Raw genomic sequence first — 13,179 nt, forward strand, 5'->3', positions numbered from 1 at the left:
ATGCACAGCGTTAACTGGCTTATTACTTTAAAATGTGATTACATTAAAGGGATAGTACACCCAAAAATGAAAATTCTGTCATAATTTACTCACCTCATGTTGTTCAAAACCTGTATGACTTGACTTTCCTTCTACTGTCGAACACAAAAGTATCTGTTTTTGTTGTTGTTTTTTGTGTGTGTTTTTTTGTCCATACAATGAAAGTCAATAGTGTGTTTGGACAGAAATGATGCCAGAATTTTAATTTGGGTAAACTTTCCCATTAATGTGATTAAGAAACACCAATGTTAAATAAATATGTTTATTAATAATAAAAAAATGCCATGTAATATAGTTTATTAACCTGACTGTAGACCTTTTACCAGCTTTGAATGTTAATAAAGAACAGTGTTCACAAGTGTGAGTTTATCTACGTTTTCCACTGACTTTAAAAATGACTCATCTAATCCTAATTTAGAATTTTATAATGACATTTTAAGCTATTTGACATTTGTATCCCCCCTTGAAATTCATGTGAAAGTGCTGTCATTAAATATTCACTACTTGTACTTCTGGCAATGCTGTAGGCAATTCTGCGTTCTGAATTAAGTAGGGTGTCTAAGAGTAGTTGGAATGAAAAGCATTGCACTCATAATCCATCAGGACCCTGTGCTGAGATGTTTACAGTTCTGTTCTGAAGAAGCGTGCCGGTCTAATGGATCTTGCATTGGTTTTTCTCATCAACTCCTTCCTATTGCTTTCCATATTTCTTCTATAATCAGATCCTTAGCTGAGGCCTAGTTCCTGGGATTCCAGCCAGCCCTCCTCTGGGTCCAATGTCAGTGCTATTCATCACAAAGAGTGTGTGTGTGTGTGTGCATTTGTAATGGTATGAACAAATAAAACAGATTATTATTATTCACTTAAGCTTTAAATGTTGCTGATGAGAGTTAGATATTTCCACCAGGTATGAAATCGGAGCCTCACCTGTTCCAAACTGAATCCCAGTGTCTGGTAAACTACCATGCTCATGGTAACACCCTGGGCTCTCCATATGTTTGTTTCACACTGCGCAAATTGAAACCCTGGGAACCGCTGACCTTGTTCAGGCTAATGATTAAACGGTTTTATCATAATGCTGGTACATGGTGTGTCTCTGTGTCTGGATCTTTAACAAACAGGCAGCCGATGAGGAGCCTATCTTGTATAATCAGTTTTTTGTATGTTGCTGTTCTATTCTGCCTCTAGTTGTCTTTATTTTGGACGATTGTAGTGTTTCAGATCTGATGCAACTCTTAAATAAGGAAACGATTAGGTTTAGAAAATTCCAGAATAATGTCATTTCATGACTGTTTCCTGGGCCACTATTTTGAGTTGTGAGTTTTCTTCGTCTTTCTATCGGGATCTCCTCATTGTATGAAGTCCGTCTCATGAACTCTTATGAGCTAATTCTATTTAATGAATCACTCAAAGACAACTGTTATTGGTTTGTATCACTCTTGACTTGTCTTGAGGTCCAAGTCATTACTTGCATCATGTCCGACCCAAAATGATGCAAAAACTATTATATTATGTGCCACTTAAATAAGTTTAGTTACTGACTTGTTCATTTAAGCGTACCAGAAAATTGCATTGTTTAGTATATTTGTTAGGTATATAGTATATACACTACCTTTCAAAAGTTTGGGGTCATCAGATGAAAACAGTGAAAGAAGTCTCTCATGCTTACCAATTAAGGCTGCAATTACTTGATAAAAACAGTAACAGTTGTTATATTGTGAAATGGTAAAATTGATTAATTTTCAGAATCATTACTCCAGTCTTCAGTGTCACATGATCCTTCAGAAATCATTCAAATATGCTGGTTTGCTGCTCAAAAACACAATTTCAATGTTAAAAAACAGTTGTTCTGTTTAATATTTTTGTGGAGAACATGTTTTTCCATGATTCTTTGATGAATATAAAGTTTAAAATAACTTTTATTTGAAATAGATATCTTTTGTAACATGTCTTTACTGTAACTTTTAATTAATTTAATGCATCCTTCCTCCTAATAAAATAATTAATTTCTTTAAAATAAAAAGAAATCTTACTGACCCCAAACATTTGAATGGTAGTGTAGTTTGAACCAGTTGTTAAAGTACTTAATTAGTCATTAAGGTACCAGGTATAACTATTAAGAGACAATGTTGTATTGCTACGTTTTTGCCATACGTGGTGTGTGTCGGCAGTGGTTCACACACACTTTGAGGTATGTTGCTTAGGTCTAAGAAAATCTAACCAACTTCACTGCGTTATAGATGCAGTGTGTTGATTCTGTAATTAAGTTACATAATCAGCTCTCTAAACGCTAATCACGTCCCACCACACCTCCCCATCTCACTTCGTGGGTGGTTGAGTAGCTGTGACAGGATGTCCTGTTAGGGCTGGGCGATAAAACGATAACGATATGTATCGCGATAGACACGTAATCAATATCAATAAAAAATGCGTTCGATAAAACGTTCGATAATTATTTATTTATTTTTTTCGTTGGAAGAAACCAGCAAAGCAAGTTTGATTGCATGAACAAAGGCACTCACTCTCTAGTAACTAGATAAAACAGAAAAAGTCAGCTCGCCTGACTTAAAGTCTGACCGTAGTCAGACCAATGTCGTCTGCAGATTATGCAAGACCGTCGTCAGTTTTTCTGTTATTCGCGTGCTTATGCGCTGTTCTAGCTAGTTTCTCAGCGCATACATGTGAAGCTCACATGCACTAAAAGCCTGTCTACCAGCGCCTGAATACTAAGTTATCTTTCGAGTCTTATTTTGCTAATACTGTTATACACACAAGGTTTACATAAACTAGTCGGATATGTCTAAAGTGAAAGCAAACTTGAGAAAATTGAGAGAAAATCTGCTTGTCAAATGCGTGTATAATAGACGCGTCGCGCGCAGCTCTTAAAGAGACAGTAGTAATAGTAAACACGCTGCCGCTTGTCCTTAAAGGGATAGTTCACCCAAAAATAAAAATTATCTCATTATTTACGCACTCTAATGTTGTTCCAAACCTGTATTAATTGCCTTCTAATATTTTCTAATATTAATATTTTGAAGAATGTGGGTATCCAAACAGTAGCTGGTCCCCATTGACTTCCATAGGAGGAAAAATATACTATGGAAGTCACTGGGGTACATCAACTGTTTGGTTACCCACATTCTTCCAAATAACTTTTATTTTCAACAGAAGAAAGAAACTTATTCGAGTTTAAAACAACGTGAGAGAGTAAATTATGAAAATTTGAATTTTTAGGAGAACTATCCCTTTAATGTTAATAAAACAACAAAATGTAAAGAGAAAATCACTCACTGCTCTTGACTAATAACTTTATTAATAGCTTTAATAAGTATCAATGTATAATTTATAGAAAATAGAAAGAAATAGATTTATATAATTTATAGAAAGAAATCGTAATATTATATTTTTGCCATATCGCCCACCCCTTTATAAAGCATTTCTTACGTATTCTTTAATTTTGCACCTTAATGTTAAGAGATAATTGTTAAGTGTTCATTGTGATTTTAGACTTTTGAGTTTTCCATGGTCGTGTTGACATTTCTGCCTTTTTAACTGATGGGATTATAATCAGAGGTAGGTTAAGTTTAAAATAAAAAATCTTTAAATGTAATATATTTGTCTCCTGGACTGGTCCTTATTTTAAATATGTTATAAAAAAATTCAATAATTATCGATATCGACCGATATGAAACACTTATATCGTGATACAGTTTTCAGCCATATCGCCCAGCCCTATGTCCTGTTTCTTTGGCCACTTATAAAGTATCAAGATCCATCAAATGGTTTGTTTGACCTTGTGCGTTACCCTGGCACCCTGTCCTCTCTCATTTTACCCTTGCTCTCTTGCAAGTTTCATGAAACCCAGTGTCTAGAATACAAAGTGTGCCATAGAGCAGACACTTGGATTAAAGAAACATTAATCAGTGTGTGTAGAAAGACAGGGTTTTTATCTGCCTCTTGCTATTACGAACATTTTTCATTAAACTAACAGGGAAAATGAGCAGGTCCAGGTGGAATCAGTGTACATGTATTTTCTGTGCTGATTCATGGGGAATAGTTATGATAACAATCAGCTTGAAAAAGTGGTCTTTTGATTTTGACATCAAACTTTTGGTGCTAATTCATATGTTGCTTGTCAGAAACTAGACAAATTAGGTAGGTGCCTGACCTTGTCCAAGAAAATGTACAAAACTGTGCAAGGTAAAATAAATGTTTAATATATAATAAATAAATAAATATATAAATATTTATAAACTTCATTTTGTTTACCTGAGTTTCACAAACAGTTACGGTAATTTGTTGGATCGCCACTTGATGTTGAAAGTAAAATGGATCTTGAAGCAAAAACATTTGAGGATTGCTATAATAACACATGTGATAACTGGACTGCATGATATGATTTTGCTCTTGTCCACTAGCACTGTAAGAGAACTGTGATGAAAGTGTAATAAAGGTGAATAGCAAAGAAAATAAATTGCTAAAAATAATTTAAAGGGTTAGTTCACCCAAAAAGTATCCCATAATTTACTCACCCTCAAGCTATCCTAGGTGTATATGACTTTCTTCTTTCAGTCAAACAAAGTTATCTAAAAAAAAAATATCCTGACTTTTCCAAGCTTTATAATGGGAGTGAATAGTAACTTAGATTTGAAGCCCAAAAAAGCACGTCCATTCATCATAATAGTGATCCATACTGCTCCAGCGGGTTAATAAAGGTCTTCTGAAGCGAAGTGATGCGTTTTTAAGAAAAATATCCAACTACAACTTCATATAACATTTCTGTTTAAAATTTCTTGTTTTAGACTTCTAATTCATGACCGGTGTTTTGTTTTGTTTTGCTCTATCCTCTGCGCTTCCACGTTCGCCAATACGTCATGCGTCGTGTCAGAGGATTCTCTTCCGCCGGAACTCAACTTGGATATTGAAGCCAATGATTCTATTTTATAAAGTTATAAATATTGATATTTTTCTTACAAAAGCGCATCACTTCGCTTCAGAAGGCCTTGGAGCCGTATGGATTACTTTTATGATGGATGTGCTTTTTTGGGCTTCAAAATCTCAGGCTCTATTCACTCCAATTATAAAGCTGGGAAGAGCCAGGATATTTTTTAATATAACTCAGATTCTGTTTGGCTGAAAGAAGAAAGTCATATATATACTGTGTATATATACCTAGGATGGCTTGAGGGCGAGTAAATTATGGGATAACTTTCATTGTGGGGTGAACTCGTCTTTAATTAGTATTTTAGTATTACTTTTTCCTTTATCTTGTTTCAAAGACGTTTAAATATTTGTACTGGGAAACAAGACAAACATACTGATTAAGAAAGTGATTTTTTTGGCTGTGAAACTTCCAGCTGCTCTGGCTCTTGAAGACACACTGAGTTTGATAGTGTCTTAATTTATTGTCTCAGTCCATCTTCTCACTCGCTGTCAGAAGACAAGTGGAAAAAGACTCCAGTGTAAGCAGAGAGGGAGAATTACCCAAAGTGCCATTACTATAAGCACAGTGTCACATGTTCAAAACAAAGGAACATCACATTCTCAGAAGAGATTGATGTTTAGACTTTAGCCCTCCGGTTAACACTTTTCTGGTTGAATAACAAAGAGATATTCTGGAATCGGTTTCCCTTCTTTATCCTTGATCTCTATTGAAGCTAAAAGCATTTAGGTGGTTTTAAGATTTAGGTATGTTTAATGTATTTCCTGTCTGCATTGCATAAGTGACATTCATTTTTGGTGCCCATATTAGGATGTTGTGATATTTACCCCGCACATGGAAGACCTGAAACAGTTTATGCAATTAATTAGAACATCCTCTATGGAATGCAATGTTCTAATTCTAGAAATTAAGTCTGGGGATCAGCAACTACCTCATTCACATTTTGTCATGGTTTAGTATTTTGCGATATATATATCACAGTGACATAATTGGATTTTGATTGACAGCTGGTCAACTGCATGGGAGAGAGAGAATGGTATCACTTTAATCGTTTGCTTCACTTTTGTCCAGTACCACATCTCATAGAAGAGACTGTGATGCACTGAATATGACCCACCATTTATTGTTGAAAATGATGTGAGTGAATGCAAAAAATAAATACAATATTTAGGATCCTGATGTATTGGTGCATTATTGTAAAAAAAAAAAAAAAACTTTTTTTTACAGTTTGTGCATAACATCCCTTTGAATTGAGGCTCTTAGCTTACCATTGTTCATGTTTGCATTCCTCGAGAAATCTCATGGTTCACAGCATGCGGCCGTTGATCTTCTGGTGATCTTTGCAGAGGTATGGAGCATTATCGGTTTGGAAATGCTGAGCATGAACAATACATGATTGTTTTGTTTAAGGTGTACCACAGGGTGTTATATTTGGCTCTAAAATTTTGTCAACAGCAGCACTTTTCACCCCTAAGGGAATTATGGGAGGGCTACAGAATAACCTTTTCTTTTCATAGATGCCGTGGTTTCTAAAACAATATCACAATGAAGGACTTCAACAGAATGCCATGTTATTTCACATACTAGGCCTTGGGCTTGTGTCTAGAGCCAATACCAAAGGTCATTGAGGGTGGCAATTCACCAAGGCACTGGCGCAGACTGGATATTGTGTTTCTATTTTGGGAAGAAAACATTGCAGGTGTGGTTCAAAAAGAGCAGCTTGCTGGGTAAGGCTTATCTTGTTCTGCTTTAAAGCTCTTGACATCACTGCATGGTTGCAAGATAACATTTCTTTCAGGTCACTGGCCACTCTTTCTTAAAGTCAGTTGTGTTTTCCTCACTAGCATATTGTTTTAGCTCCATGTCTGTAAAATGGATTAAGCTCCTATTAAAGGTTAAAATAGCTTAGAATTATGCCTGGGTGAAATTTCTAAAACAATAATATCTCAATATTTTTCAGCCTTTTTGGCCATGTTTAATGAAATATATTTCAGTATTTAGGCATTTAGAGCTGGAACCATAATTTTAACCAAACAAGTGTTATTGCCAAGCAGATTTAATGTAGTTAAAAATAAGCAAATCATGTTTTCACCACTTGAAGAATGATATAATAATTTCCATTAGTCAGATGTAACAACCAATGATGTGATTTTGGAGTTGGATCTGTTTGTCCATCCAGTCGAAGATGGTGTTAAATTATAATTCATTATTTTTGCAATTCCATTTGATGATGCTAGTGACCGCATACATTATGTAATTCACCTTCATGTTTAGCACTATTAATTAATCTTTCTTAATGCTTTCATACCTGTGAGACAAGGAAGGATTTGGGAACTAGTCTGACGATGCTTTCCTCTGGAAACATAAATAAATAGTCATGTTTAATTTTATATTTCCAGTGAAGTTATCCTGAATATTCAATAAATCCTACTAAGAATCAGCCTGTTTGGACCGGATGTGTTCTTAATCACTAGTTCTATGTGTAAGCATGATGCATTAATTGTGGGATGTTTCTTAGGATGCGCTTTGATGTGCTGTTGTTTGTGCCTGATTGACTTGGAGCCCCGGGCCTGTTTTTGTTTGGGGCCTTTGGGACGTGGGGACTGAGACAAAAAGCAACCGGTCAGATCTGGAATGAGATGTGGGAACTGGGACGTCCTCAGTTCAACAGAAGCAGGTCATAGCGAGAGCATGTGTGGGGTGCATGCAGCATTTTAAAAATAGTCACCGTTTTTCAAGGAAATTTCAGCCGGACAAGCTTTTGGTGACAGGTTTGAGAATAGTGAAGTATGATAGCGACAGCGTGTTTATTCAATGGAATTGAGGAGGTCACTGATTTTTCTCACAGCTCTGACTTCCAGCTATTTTTCATAGACTCTTGTGGTTTACAAGGTTTAGAGTGGGTTTTATCAACAAAAAACAATTATCATATTTAAGTCTGTTCACTCATTACGAGTTATGACAAGGCAGTAAAAAACATAAGCTTGCAGAAGCGGGGTTTAAGCAACTAAATGATTGGAGTCCTGCAAATGTCACCAGAAAGAAGTTCCAGTTTCACCTGAAGATCCAGTTATGGCATTTTGATTAAACGTTACGAGGTCAAATATATATATTTTTTAAACGTGCACTGTATGCATTTAGAAAATAGGGTGAATTAAAGAAATAGTTCACCCAAAAATGAATTATTACTCACCCTGATGTCGTTCCAAACCCATAAGACTTTTGTTCATCTTCAGAACACAAATGAAGATCTTTTTTGAAGAAATCTGAGAGTATTTTTACGATCTCCTTATGACCTTTTTTAAGCATCAAAGTTGTAGTTGTGTAGCTGTCAATGGAGAAAAAGCTCTCAGATTTCATCAAAAAGATCTTCATTTGTGTTCTGAAGATGAACAAAAGTCTTACGGGTTTGGAACGACATCAGTGTGAGTAATTAATGATAGAATAAAATTGTTTGGGTAAACTAAACCTTTTACTTTCATTTCATGCTGTCTATAAACAGTCAAATTAATGCAAATATCTTATATAATGCAAGGTTCATAACAAAAACACAGCTGGATTGCCCAGGAATATTGGAACATTTGGTTTACTCTTGGATGTGTGTGGGGTTTTCTGCAAATGTTTCCCCCTATTTAGCATTCTGCATCTGTTCTGTGATTGGTGGATACGTGGCATGCTTGACGTTGCTTAGTTGCGCTTATTTATGTTAAGTCGCTGCTTTCCCCATCCTTCTTCCCCAAGTCTCTACCCATTTAAAGCAGAGTATGCAACTGTTTACAAATCGCAGGTCCAAAATGGAGCGGAGAGCATGAGTTCTGCTGTGTTTATGGAATTAAAAGACTACGCTGTGTTTGTGAAAGAGAATGGACCGTGTTGCTCTCATATGTGGCTGCTGTTAGTGTTACATGGGTTATTGACAGATTTAATAAAGAGACCACACAAAAGTCTCTATCAACATGCTTGACTGTTTTGATACTATCTTTGTCAAAGATGGCCATGTATCAAACTGTTTTTAGGACTCATATTTGCAGTATTTGCACACTCTTTGGTAGTATTTCAAGTTCGAGATGAATATTTCCCATGAACTATGTAAAATATATGAATAAATCTTATTTACAGCAGTGGGTTTACGCATCTCTTCAGTGGGTTGTACCGTTATTTCATGTTTATAAATCGCTCTGCTGACGAAAATTTCCAAGATATTTCAGTAGACAAAAAAACTCCAGAAAGTATGAGCTTTGAAAATTATAAGTGATCTAGGAGCTTTAATACAGCATTATAAAGCGGATGCCCTTGAAAACACTAAGTCTATCCCTCACAGCCTCACGTTCATGCCTGTCATGGAGCTGCTCTGAATAAGGTCTATTGACACAGTGCTCCAGTCTGGACTGCTCCGGCAAAGCAACATTTGCTGATGTGATGTATAAATTGTGTTAAACATGATATTGGAGATGAAGACAAGAATTCCAAGGCACTCGAATATTTGTGAAAAAAGTTTAAAAAGCCTTTATTTCATTCCTGGCTTAAAAATTGGTGAGAAGTGCACCTACGCGTTCCAATGATATTGGAGATGGTTTATTTGTGTACTAAATGTAATTAATCATTGTGTGTTCCAAATTAACAATTTGTTTTTAATGAGAAACGGGGTGTTTGGAAGACATACTGAAGGACACCGTTTGCTTCCTTTTAACTTTCTCCAAGTTGACTTGACATCAATTTTGTCATTGGAGTCCAAAAATAACAACCTCTAAAGAGATTTCAACATGTGAACAGATATGCAGCTAAAAATGAGACTCTATTTGCATTATTAGACCTTTTTTTATCAACCTAGTACATATTCTACAATATTAGGACATGCCTATATGGAATACTTGGTTGTGATTGTTTGTTTGCAGCAGTTTTCAGTCAAATATTGATTGTATGAAGACTGTTAAACAATTTTATAACTGATTTTCAAAAGTAGTTGACTCTGCTAGTTTTTGTCTTGTGTATTGCTCTGCAGTCTTAAAATTTAAACTCAAATCAATATTACATGCCCGTTTCTATCTCGTTTTTAATGGATCCATGCAATAAGGTGAATGTAAGATTAGCCAGATGTTATCGCAAAATAAACCTCTGTATGGTGATATGAGACCTGATCTCCCTATTTTGAGATAGACTATGACTGTATTTGTGTATATGTGGACCATTGTCCACATTTTTTTTATTATTAATACATTTAATGAAACAAATTGCCCTAGCTTTGTTTTCATTTAATCTATGGCTTAATGTAACTTTCTGTAATCTAAGAAAACTAAAATATGATTAAAATCAAATATTATATTATTAAAATATTTAATTCATTTAAAATGATTAAATTTCAGAAGTTTGAGGAGCTGTATTTTTGTGATTTGCTACATTTGATTTTCTGCATATGATTTTTTTTTACTTACAATTTCTAGCCATTAAAATATTTTAGAGCTTGTCATAACTATTAAAATGTATATTCATTATAAAAAAAATATATAAAACTTAATTTTCTTAATTTCCATGACTTTTCCAGGGCTAGAAATCACATTTAAAATTAGGCTACATCATATCCATTTTTGTCCAAGACTTGTGATTTTTGTCTTATTTTAATATTTATTTTTGTCTTATTTTAAGGCCCGCTTGGAAGTTTGCTGATGCCTCCTGGTTGTAGATTAAATAACTTTCTGAAGGCAGGTATATTCCCTAATGTTGATCTGTTTCCTTATAATCAGTGGACTTTAGCATTAAAATGAGGTGGTTGTGCTGGCTAACAAGATTTCATTTTAGTCATACTTCTATGATCAGTCTTAAAATAGACACATGCTATTAATAGCAGTGTGTGAAATGTGGGAGATCAGACCGCTGAATTATAAATCCATCCCATTTGGTCAGGCTCATCTGTTCCTTCATAAAGTGCCAGATCCAAAACAGGAAATGACTTCGCACCAGCTTGTAATCTTTCAACTAAACAGACATTTCCTGCTTAACTTGTTTTTTGACTTTTTTTTACTACCATCAATTCCAGCTAAGACCCTCATCCCGCCCCCATCTCTCTCTTTTTCTCTCCCTCCTTCACCCTCTCTTTCTTCTGTTTGCGCCGTATTGACAGGAACCTTGGAATCTCTGTAGATGTTATTAGTTTCTCATGCTGGTTATTTGTTGTCTCACTGCCGTCACATGGCCTTCATCTCTTATTTGAGTTTCCAGTAATATCTGGAAGCAATGTTCCCTCTAATTTTTGTTCTTGCTAAGCAAAACATATTCCTATTGGACAGAGCCTTGGGCTATGTAACAGTTTGGTTCTTATGTTATCACATTTTGTAGACTCTTTGAAGAATTTTTTTTTTTTATACATAAAAAACAAAAAATACAAAATAGAAATAATAAAATTTATATTGCAAAAACATTCTCTTTAGGATATTTAGACTGACTCTGTCAGGATGATTGTTATTTAAATCTGCAGTGTGTAATTTCTACACCTAGCATCTCACTGTAAAAAAAAATTACATCCCCAAGTCAAAAATTTCAAGTGACCGATAACATCTAAATTTTTCAATTAGTCTGACGCAGTGTTGGGCAAGTTACTTTTAAAAAGTAATTAGTTACAGTTACTAGTTACTTCTTCCAAAAAGTAACTAAATTAGTTACTCAGTTACAAATTTTAAAAGTAACTAGTTACTTAAGAAAGTAACTATTGCGTTACTTCCAAGTAAAATTAAATTTTAAATGCTCAATTGTGACCCCACCTCTACCCCTCTTTAACAGAACTTAAAATACATGTGCATGTTCAATTATTTATGATAAATCTGAATATTATAATGAAATGTACACTTAATACAATACATTATTAACAGAAACATGAAACATTGTACACACATCAAAAAAAAATTAAAATGTTGCTGTGGGACAAAGTGAGACTAGCCTCCAATCAAATGCCATGTATGTAGATATTATGTTTATATAGTGGATCAATGCAAATAACACAATAGATGTTTTGGAACGTTTGATACCTGTCTCTCGTTGACTGACTGGCTTGTGTTGTTCCTTGTGTGTCCTGTCCTGTCCGACTCTGCGTTATGATGGGTCGTTCGCAATTCATGAGCGTTAGTGATGATGGATCGACTCGTTCGCGAATGAGCTTTTGATGGGTCGTTCGCGATTCGCGAATGAGCCGACTCTAAGAGCCGGCTCTTTTAGGTGAACGTCGGGAGCTGGCTCGCATATCTGAAGAGCCGACTCTATTTTTACAAATTTAGCCTATAGAAATTAAATAATTATGTAATAAAAATTTAAATATTATAGTCAAAGTCATTTAAAGAGCCATTGGTGAGCCAAAAGAGCCGGCTCTTTTCAGTGAGCTGAGTCAAAAGAGCCGAATGCCCATCATTACTATGCGTGCTTTCGAACACCCGCCCAACTCTACCTCTGATTGGCTTACAATGAAATTTTACTCTACCTTAGCCAATCGTCAGCACTTATGCGCTTGTCTCGTGCTCTGTCCACTAACCAAGGAAGAACAGTAAGAAAAAGTATTTGCCTCTCGCTCAGAGATCTAGTTGGTCTAATGAAAAAAAAACAGCTTCATCAGTTGTTATAGTAACGCGCCGCATTTTTTGGCAGTAACGGTAACGGCGTTATTAAGATGAGAAGAGTAATCAATTAGATTACTCGTTACTGGAAAAAGTAATGCCGTTAGTAACGGCGTTATTTATAACGCCGTTATTCCCATCACTGGTCTGACGTATTATTTCTCATTGAGCGAATGTTAACAGACTATTGCAACAAGAATTTCACTTGGGCCAATTGAAAAATGTAGATGTTATCGGTCACTTGAATTTTTTGATTTGGGAGGGTTAGAAATTTTTTACAGTGCTGTTACTGGACAACAATATGGCAATATGAAAGTAACTTTTACAAATCAAGATTGTATCGATTATATCGTTAAGCCAGTAGGTGGCAACAAGCGAAATGTATTTTGTCATTGAATCATTCATTCAATATATTCATTCAAAAACGCTGATTCATCCAGTAATGAAACAAGTGAAGTCTTTATAAGTGAGTCATTGAATCATTCACTCATTTTTTTTTTTTTTTTGCATTCATTCCAATTAATTAAACTTTTTAAATAGACTGCAGCAATTAACAATCATGTTACTTTTAGTTGTCTGGTCTGAATAGTGGGAGAATCA

General features: G+C 35.1%; 1 protein-coding gene across 2 annotated transcripts in view; it reads left to right on the forward strand.

The window, feature by feature from the left end:
* Window positions 1–13,179, forward strand: part of itprid2 (ITPR interacting domain containing 2) — a 44,145-nt gene that overhangs the window by 5,376 nt on the left and 25,590 nt on the right. The window lies entirely within an intron of this gene.

This window comes from Leuciscus leuciscus (assembly GCF_965113295.1).
Source record: "Leuciscus leuciscus genome assembly, chromosome: 7".
Lineage (NCBI taxonomy): Eukaryota > Metazoa > Chordata > Actinopteri > Cypriniformes > Leuciscidae > Leuciscus > Leuciscus leuciscus.